This window comes from Chinchilla lanigera, unplaced genomic scaffold (genome assembly GCF_000276665.1).
Source record: "Chinchilla lanigera isolate Chin_1 unplaced genomic scaffold, ChiLan1.0 scaffold00010, whole genome shotgun sequence".
NCBI classification, from domain to species: Eukaryota; Metazoa; Chordata; class Mammalia; order Rodentia; family Chinchillidae; genus Chinchilla; species Chinchilla lanigera.
In genome coordinates this window covers 10,628,495-10,639,231 of record NW_004955411.1, presented here as the reverse complement: position 1 = coordinate 10,639,231, position 10,737 = coordinate 10,628,495, and positions in this window count along the sequence as shown.

The following is a 10,737-nucleotide window of genomic DNA, read 5'->3' as shown; positions in this document are numbered from 1 at the left end:
AAAAAAAAAAAAAAAAAAAAAAAAAAAAAAAAGAGGTTATCAAGGGCCAGGGGCATAGGAAAATAACAAATTTCCAGTCCACATTTTATATCTGTAAATAAGTAGTTCTTAGCATTCTCACTAGTATAAAATTATTGTACTAGTACAGAATATAGATCCTGTTGGAAACTTCAATGTCCCAGACCAAACTATAAGTTTGTTCATTCAGTGCATAGTTACTGAACACCTACTACGTGTGAGACCTAGATATATGAGTACTGCAGATAGGATGATAAGACAGAGTTTTTGCCCTCACCCAGCTTGCATTTTCATGGAAGGAGCAGGCAAAAAATTATTTCTAGAACAGTTTCAGAAAGTCAGCACAATGGGGGGAAAATTGAGTAAAGGAAATGTGATGGGAGATGCTATTTCAGACAAGAAAGTGTAAGTCTACTTGAAAGTGTATGTAACTCTCAGGTACCATATATGGTCAACATCATTTTACTAAGAGTGACTGGAGATACATTATGAAATGCTAACAGACTACATAAAAACTGCAGCCTTACATCGGTTTGCCAAAAACAGATTGATTAAATAAGGACCCATGAATATTAGCAAAGCTTCTTTGATTCCACTGACTGCAGAAAAAAGATTCAACTAGAACCAGACACACTAATATAATTGGCTTTGTGCTAGCCCTTTGATAATTAAGCTCAGTAGCCAGTATAGTAAGAAGTGCTGACCGTGTTAGTTTTGCATGATAGATAAAGCCAGCCTCATTTTTATCCCTGTACATTTGTTTTTGTGCTTAGTGTATAGCAGAGATTAACTGGGATCCACGGTGTGTTGTAATTCAGGGATGTAGAGATGACCCGTACATCTTAGTCTGTGATCAGAAAAGAATCACATTTATCTCACATCAGAAGGGTGATTCCATTAAATGTGTCTAAAAGTTCTATGCATTTTAAATCTTAAATATGCAAGACTGCTCAGTGTAACTTGAGGTAACAGTTCCTGTCTTTTTTTTTTTGGTTCTGGAAACCAAACTCAGGATCTTGTGTTTGCCAGGCAGGAGCTTGTGCCACTGAGCTGTGTATCCCCGGCCCTGTTTTTATCTTGAGAAGCTTCAGAACTTCATCTGCTGAATTGGAGCTTGTTGTCCTGCATGTGAAGGAATTCTCTAAGAACGACAAAAATAAACCTACTCAAAACCACATTCAGTAATGCACCCAAGCTATGCCACTCTCCATATAAAAATATGGCCATATTTTCACTCAGGAATGAACTAAATCAATTCATTTTCAATTCTGTTATCGATAAATTACGAAACCCATTTCCAGCGTCCCAAACTTTTATTATAGGGTCCTCTGCTTAAAAGGTGCAATAAATAAGAGTGAAGGATTTATAGCCACTGTGTCAATATGACTTAGTTATGTGTCTAGTAGACCAAACTGTTGGCAGGCCTTCTTGTCAGACAGAGGACTATGTTTCCTTTCTTCTTGCCTGCTTTCCTTTTTTCTTGCTGTACTAGAAATTAAACGAGGGCCTTGTGCTTGCCAGACAAGTGCTCTGACACTGAGGTATACCCCTAGGCCTTTTTATTTTTTATTTTGAGACTAGCTGTTGCTAAATTGCCCAGACTAGCCTTGAACGTGAGATCTGCCTAACTTAGGCTCCCTAGTAATTGGAATTATAGGTGTGTACCTCAAAGCCCAGCAATTACTTTTGTTTCTCCCCATTATACACAACCTGACTGAGTTTGTGTACAAATCTCTTCATATTTGATCTCCTTCAACATTATAAAGATTAAATTTTTTTCTTATTACTTACTTTGAAGGCTAAAAGGTGAGAATGATTTTTATTGCCATATCTTTATGATTGATACTCTAGTGTTTGGGGGCAAATTTCAGTGTGTCTGCTAAAAATACCCAAATCTTGAACACCATCAATGGATAACTTAATTTAAAACAATAGCAGCAGCAATAGATTTGTCCATTTGAGGGTTCTGGTCAAAACTCCTAAATAATAACAGCGAACAACCAGGACTTGCTGCAGTGTTTGAAATGATGCAGTGAAGGTTGCCGCCTAAGGAAATTCTGTACACATCACAGCCAAGTGGCTCCAGCTGGTGGCCAGAGAAGAGAAGTTAGGGGCATCTCTGCCTAGCAGATTGGGCTCCCTGGATTCCTCTAAACAGACTATTCAGGAATTTGCTAGAGAACTCGGTGATCCACACCCTATTGTTTGCACTTTTGGGTACACCCGAGCCTTAGCCTGACCCTTCCTTCCTGCCTCAGGTGACCCCAAGGCAGAACACCCTTTGGACTCTTTACGCCCTCCCTGCCCTAGATCTGTAAGTAATCAATCTGCGAATGTGTTTCCTATTGTGCTGGCATTTTGGCTTTGTGTGTTCCATCGGACAGACCAGCCTCGGTTTTCCCAGGGCTGCCAGGATAACAAAATGTCCAGTTCCCAGAGCCAGAGCCCTGGTCAGGCAAAACTAAACCAGACATGGGTCACAAGCCGCAAAGGTGTCTACAGATATAATTTTCCCAAGTAAGGGACCCCCTGGTGGCAAGTAGCTCAACTAGGCAGTAGGCCCTCTACCACAAAAAGATGTAAACACAGGTGTCCGCCACTGCCTCTTTTCCTGTTACTCCAGCGTTGCTAGCTGCCTGAGTTTAGCTGAGGCCTCTCAAAATATGTAGTTACTCTTTGTCCCGAGCCCTTCCAGGTGTGAAGAAACCATGGCATGCTTCCTGCAGGTTTTCTTTCTGGGAAAGAAACTGTAGAAATAAAACATGAGCACTCACAAAATGAGGGAGTCCGGTTTATTGTTCCACTGAAAACCAGTGAAAGGAACCGATACTTGGGTGAGAAGGACGATCCCTTCATGTCCCACTCTCCTGCTCTCCCTAAGCAACACCATTTCTAGAAAACAAAGCCAGAAATGCTGGTCTTTGCTGGTGCTTACATGCTCTAGTCTGTTTCCTGGATCAAGAATTAAGAGTTGGTAACTTTGTGGTCTCTTCACGTGAAACTTTCTCAGAAGATGGTGACATAAGTGTCAAAAGTACTCAGCATTGCCTTCCCATTCCATAATAGCATATACTGGTTTATCATCCACTGTCCTACTTGAAAAATAAATCAGTTGCAGCTCCTTGTCCCCACCCCGACCCAAATATTCTGGGTAATAAATTCAGTAATGGGAACTATAAGTTCTTTACATTATTAATATGACTATAAAATTTAGTGTCAGTGTTAGCAAAGAATTCTTGAAATAAGGTGCATAATGTAACAAAAGAAAGGAAATAAAATTCTATAGTTCAATATAATCTTAGAAGTGATGACAAAGTGGCCAAGCATAGGTCCTGTGTGTATCACAGGCAGGTGTTGTTTGCTGTTGACATGAAGAGAAAAGTCATTGAAATATACTTAAAATTTGTATGGAAACTATGAATTTTAAGTGTATGTGTTAGAAAACTCCAGAGGAAACGAAGAAGACTTCATCAGTAGAATGCATCTGCTCTGTTTCTCTCCAGCTCTGCTGCAATAGTTCGTGGCAGTGTTAGAAGAGCCAGTTGCAATGCTTGTGTTTATGTTTTTGTCTGCTTTACTCCCCCAAAGTGACAACGTCCTTTGGATCAACAAAGGCTTCCACCTGTCGGACACCTGCCCATGAAGCATTTCTGAACTGGGTGCTGAAAGGAGACCTTGCTTTATTTGGGTGGGGTGGAAATGTAGAGCAGTGATGAGAGACTGGCCCTGCCCAGCAGGGAGGGATGATGCCCAGCCATTGATGCGGACCTCAGAATTTGTAGAGGTTCAGAGAACTCCCTCTGGTCCTGACCTGGAGGCGGCAGCATTTTATGTGAGCCTGCAGTGACGGTTCAGATTTGGAAACACAGGAAGGCAGAGACACTCAGGAAGAACCACAGTGTGAAATCACCGGAACACGTAGCCATGCAAGGAACAGAGCTGAAACAGTGAGTGGCAAGGTAGAAAGAGCTCTTGTTAGATTGTCGAAAGCACTAAATGCCACCACGAAGCTCAAGAAAACCGCTCTTCTGACGTTTTCAGGGATTAAGCACAACAAGACAGGAAATAACATTTTTCTTTTGTTGCCTTGAGGGCCTTTTGATCTCTAGGATTTGGATTCAGGTGTAAAAGGGATCTCCAGTCTTGTTACTGGGATTGAAATACCACATGTGCAATCTCGAGCAAGTTTCTCAAGCTCATCTTTAAATTGAGATTTAGAGAAAAGAAAGAAAAGCAAAAATACAGGTACAATGACATACACATGTAGTCCTAGGTACTCAGGAGGCTGAGGCAGGAGGATTGCTTGAGTCCAGGAGTTTAAGATCAGCCTGGGCAACATAGTGAGACTCTTGTCTTGCAGGCTTGCCTTTATACATACATACATAAATAATGCATATTTTTGAGAGATTTCGAGTACTGAAACAGTTAAACATGCATGCTTAAGGGCTTTTGAGTATTAAGAGGTAAAGGGTTTTGAGTATTAAGACTTAAATAAACATGTGTAATGTTAGAACAGCACCTGGTACTTAGTGTGTGATGTATTTTAGTTATAGTGATGGTTCTATGAATTTGCTGCTCTCTCAAACTTGTAAGATATCCTGTGAAGCTTGTGTATGACTTTGAAAAGGAAAATAATATGAAAGTGATACATTAGAAAAATTAATCTGGTAGCAGAGGGCAAGGTTGAGGAAAAAAGTAAAAAGGGAAACCTATTGTTGTAAGACAAAAAAACCAGACTTTCCAATTCCAAAAAACTGTCAAAGAATGTCTTGATCAAGTAACTTTATCAGTATTTTTCTATTCGATGTGTAATTATTGTTGAAGGCCATTAAAAGTACAATGGGACACACACAGTTTTACAAGTCATGTCAGCTTTGCACTGACATGACAACCCATTCTAAGCATTTTTATGCAGACCTTTTAAAATGAGTTCTTTTTCATAGTCTTGGGAACAGAAAAGCCTTTGCACAAATCCTTAAATGAGAAAAGGAATCCAGCCTAAATGTTTCCTACAAGGCATCCTATAAAGAGTAACCTCTGGACGAAAGTACAAATTACCTTTTATATATAAATCTCTGAAAATATCAACAATCCTTCTTCCCTGTCCAGTGTTACTGGTTCTCAGGAGAACAAGGTAGTGTTACTCCTTTATCATTCTGAATTTTCCCCTTATTTATGTTTAGCATTATACTACATGGTCACAGCATCGTAAAATAGGGACACTCCACCAGAAATACCACAGATGGGAAAGAAGTGGTTGAATGTGCTATTAAATTTCAAATAAGTGAGTGTGTTTCTTCTGAGAGAATGGTTCAGCATACTCTTCATATGAATAAGGACTTAATGATTGAATAACCTGTTTGTACATCTTCCCCACCAACGCAGGGACATAGACAAATGAAGTTAACTGAGCAGGAATAAACCATACCTCTCTGGTTCTTATTCTCACTATTTAAAGCTCCCTTCAAAATACTTTTATTGTATCCTTGGTGCTCTGAGCGGGCGCACATCTATCATCTAACATCCTCTACCTCACGGCATCTGTAGTTTTTTGCCCTGTGTTTCTACAGCACCATTTGGTGCTGATGATCGTCATTATTCAGGTGTCCACAGTAGGGTGTTCTGGCGCAGGTATGGCCCCTCTCCCAGCAAGGAACAGAAGGTGCACCAGTTTCAGAGACTTTAATAAGCCGGTTACACTGTGTCGGGTGCACGTTTGTGTTGTGCTTTGCGACACGCATCTCAAAGCAGTGTGTTTCCCTGCAACCCAGGTCTATAATGACAGAATTTTAGTAAAAGTTACTCTTTTTAGTTTTTAAAATTTTTATCTGAAGCCCTCATCCCAGTCCAGGGTCTAGAGTTAGGGACAGACAAAAATACCATTTTAAAGAAGCCCAGGAGCAGAACTGTTTCTTCTTTTACAGTGAGTTTCCTGTGAAGACTCTTGGTCTTGGTGTAAACAGACTCGGGCCAGAAATCCCAAATGTCAGCACAGTTTGGGTTCAAGCGGGGACTCCGAATGTAATTATACTTTTGCCTCTTCTATTTTTACAGAGGTGCTATGATAGAAACATTAATCTTCTGTTTTAGCTTTCAAGCAGTTATGTAGAATTATTAAGTTTGTGGTTCTGGTTCTGGTGAAAGTTTATTAAATTCAGTTGATTTTTGCAACTACATTCTATCCTGGGAGAACTGTCTTCTCTGTATCTTAGGTCATTTGATTTTGTTTTACTGAGCAAATTGCTGTGAAACAAAACTTTCATGGGGAGCTTCTAATTGAACTTTGGAATCAATTCATTTTGATTCTTTCCATGTGCATGTTTGTTTGCATGTGTATGTGTGTGTGTGTGCCCACATGCATGTATGCATGTGTAAGTGTAATAAAATTAAGCAACAGTTGAACTTCCTGGAGCGTGAGCACTCCCTGCAGGCAGGCCCAATGTTTTATTCACCTTAATTTTGTGCCTAGAACAATGCCTGGTGCAAAGAATTAACCCAGTAAATATTGGCTTCGTTAATTATTCTACGGGAGACATTAACATTGGAAAACTAGAAAATTTATGTCTGTAGCTTATGATTGATTTGAGTCAATCCATTTTTACAAAATATTCATGCATCTCCTTCTGAAAATGTTCTGTATCCTTCAAGGTTTATTTCCCATATCAGTTCCATTAAAAGTGTTCTCAACTCAAAAATATTTAGTACTTATTTCTTAAAAATATATCTCAAAAGAAAGTACAGTGATTAAGTTGTTGGTCCTATAGGAGAGGTACTGAAGACCATTACTTCTGAGTTTAAAATGCAAATGAACTTTCAAGGGTTTGTTAGATTGTATTGTTTTAAGTGAATATAACGACCAGGTATACAAATCCATTCTGTGTCCTGACTGTTTTCCGACCTGGTTTGGAAATTTCCCTCTAAGTGGCTCTTTATCTCATATTCATTCCAAAGATGACAGACGCAGGATTTCATTGTCTAGTTAGTGGAAGCTGCACTCTCTGATTAGCTGCTTTGCCCTTTTTGAAGCTTTGATTTATTGGGGCAGAGCAAGCACTGGCTTTTGTGTGTGCTGCAGGAAACTCAGGTGAGGAATAACTTATAGTTCTTTCTTTGTAGCTGAAAAAAATATAAAGGTTATTGTCATTATATTGTTATAGGAATTGTTCAAAAACAGAAGAAAAATATTGTAATAACTAGAAACCCAAAGAATGACATTGAACTACTGTTTCAGTTAATTTAAAAAATTGTTAAAATCATATTTTGAAGCAGATTGGCCCTGCTGAACCCTTATCTTGATTTCACAGAGAACAATGTCTCTTCCAGTCTGGCATCAGCAGTGTTTCTGCAGCTCCCGGGCAAGTTACATTTGCCAAAACAAAGTGTGGGCGGCAAACCGGCTAGTAGCACTTTCCACCTAGGAAAATGCTACCAAAGGAGAATCCAAAATAGAGTTGCTAAGAGAATGTATGCAACAAAAATGGTTACAAACAGTAGACGTTACCAAAATGTATATTTTCGAATTTTGATGGATCCTACCAAATGCATTTAAGCTTCCCAATATTTCATTTTCTCTTTTTCATACCATGAAATGCCTATATTTTGGTGAACACTCTTTACTACATGATACTTCTGTTAAAGTATATTAGGAAAGCCCTACAGAAACAGAACATTTTCTGTAGTATGATGAAGATTGGGTTTCTCCTTCTGTAGCCCAGGCTGGACTTGAACCTGCAGCAATCCTCCTGCTTCAGTCCCCCAAGTGCTGGGATTACAGGTGTGCGCCATCACGCCCGGCCTATTACTCTGGTTTAGTAACAGGCAGTATTTTAGGCATTTATAATAACTGCATAGTAACTCATTTATTTGTCAAAACAACGTTCTATAGAGGATATCTTCCTTGTCACTATCGTACAGTTGAGGATACTAAGCCTAAGAGAGACCCAATAATACACCCCAGTGTCACACAACCAGAGAGAGGCAGAGATAGTACGTGAGGCTAGTTTGGCAGGGCTCGGCATAAACTCTTAGCCATGGTGCCTTTTGTCTGTGACAGAGAAGAGGAGCTTTAGATGGGTGGAGAGGTCAGTAGAGAAATGACAAATACTGTGGGATCAGTAGAGCATGCAGGCCCTTTTTCTAACAGATTACTGGACAGTTGCAAGTGTATATAGTATCACCCTTCACATCCACCTGATCTAAAACCAACTTCATCATTGTTGCCGTCTTCTTGGGCAGCCCTCCCCTTAAAGTTGGTTCCCTGGTGACAGCATTCTCATGATATACTCAGGCATCCAACCTGGGCCCTCAGAGTCAAGGTGCTCCCCACAGTGAACCTCTTACAGTGAACCTCTCCCTCTCCCGCTCTACTTGTTCTACTCTACCTACTACGGCTCTGCTTTCCGCCTTCATATTCTTACCTGTGCTGGTAAACCACTCCCTCTCCTTACCTCCTCCAGTTCCCAGTGCATCCTACAGTTGAGAGACAGAAAAATTTCTGAAGTCAGATCTGATCCTATCACACACAGTCTTTTAGGCTTTGTGGTTCCACGTTGCCTGCAGGATTCTGTCCAGACTCCTGAGTCTCCCTGTCAAGGACATCCAGCTTTGAGTCCTGCAATAGACGGAATGTTTATGCCCCCTCCATACACATATTGAAATCCTAATTCCCAGTGGGGTGGTATCTGGAGGTGAGACCTTTGGGAGATAATTAGGTCTAGAGGGTGGTATTCTCAGGAATGGGATTAGTTTCCTAATAAAAGAGTTCTCAGAGAGCGCTCTTCCCCTCTGTCCCCACTGAGGACACAGTAACAAGTCAGTGGTCTGGAAACTGGAAGAGGCCCCTCAAAAAAACCAACCATCTGGCACTCTGATCTCCGACATTAAGGCCGGGGATATAGCTCAGAGGTACAAGCAACTGCTGGCAAGTGCAAGGCCCTGAGCTCAATTTCTGGTACCAAAAAAAGAGAAAAAACCCCACTCTCTGGTCTCTGACTTTAGCTCCTAGAACTATAAGAGATAAATTTATGTTCTTTAGGAGCCGCACAATCTGTGGTCTGTATGATGGCAGCCTGGATTGAGATAAGTCCCCAACTACATTTCCAACCCTACCTTGTCCACATATCTGCCAGATGTCAACTCTGAACACACTAACCAGAGTCCAGAGGCCTATTTTACACTTCCTAGCCGCCTCGTCCCACCTTGTCAATGAAGCACCCTTGCCTGAAGCCTTCCAGATCATAGCCCCCCTCCTTAAAAACTTGCTTCACTCTCCCCGGTAAAGTTAGTTTCTCCCCTGAACCTTCTTGTTTGACCTTCACACTTCAAAGTCTTTATTCCCTGCATTACATCATAGGCGTTGAGTTTTAGATTTTCTCCACAATTAGAGTGTAAGACTTTCGTGGGGGAAGAATCTGTCTTACTACTCTCATGATCCTACTGCCGTGATTATTAATTGTGATGCGTCAGTTTGACTTGAGTAAGAACTGCCTAGCAGGAGGAGCAAACTGGGTGTGCCTAGATGATTGCATGCAGGCTGCAGACTGAGGAGGGAGAACGCATTCTGGATGTGGGTGGCAGCAATCAATAGGCTTGTAGCCTGGAAGGAATAAAAAGCAAAAGAAAGCTCCAGTCTTCAACGGTGCCTTTGGATTTTTTCACCCTTTCTAGTATTGGGGATCGAACCCAGGGACTTCCCTTGGGCTACATCCCAAGTCCTTTAAAAAAATTTTTTTTTTCAGACAAGATCATAAAAAGTCATTAAATTGCCCAGTAGGACTGTAATTTGTAATTCTGTCTCAGCCTCCCAGAATGCTACCATGCCCAGCTTTATTTCAATTTTTAAATTTCTTAATGTTTTATTTGTGACTTATTTTTTCTTCTATGTATATTTGGAGGTGTATTTTTTCATCTATGTGTATTTTAAATTCTAAGCTTTTGGCCACTTTCCACATTGTGGCTACTGATTTTGAGATTAATTCCACTGTAGTCAGAGAACACACTCTTAAACTTGGAAACCTATTGATACTTCCTTTTTTTGCAATTGGTCCATTTTCTTCTATAATACTTTATTAGTTTTTGAACTTTTTATTTTTCCTGTGTTTCTTATTACCAGCGTTTGGCTTTCTTTTCTTTGAAAGATCTACAGGTTACTAATTTATTCACAGACTCTGAAAAACAAAAAAAATCTAATATATTCAAATATACCAGGTACTTTAACAGTTCTTTTTGAGAAATCCCACTCCAACCCTCCATCTTCCAGAATTTCCTGTTAACATCATATTCTTCTCCCCTACCAACTTTCCCTTTTAGTACAGTTATATTTCTGGTTTAGAAACTTTAAGGCAAGTGATAAAATATCTTCCTTTTCCTCCTTACTATGTCTCAAATTCACAGTTTTTAAGGACACTAGAACTAGTTCATTTACCTTCCTCTCCCTCTTCCAACTTTCCATGTGTTCATGTATTTGTACATCAAGGCTAATAACATGTACATTCTACTTTGTAGTCATGGTTAAGTATTCCCTTAAAGACGAAACTCTCAGACAGTATTTGCATTATAATTATTAAATGTTATTCACGTAACAGCCATGTTTTATGCTATGACTGGATTTCTTTTTCTTCAGCTTCTAGGTCAGAGGCCATTTTCTCACACTCCCACCCTTCGTTCAAAATCCTGCAGCATTTCATGTCTATTCTTCGGGGGATTTTTTTTTTTTTTTTT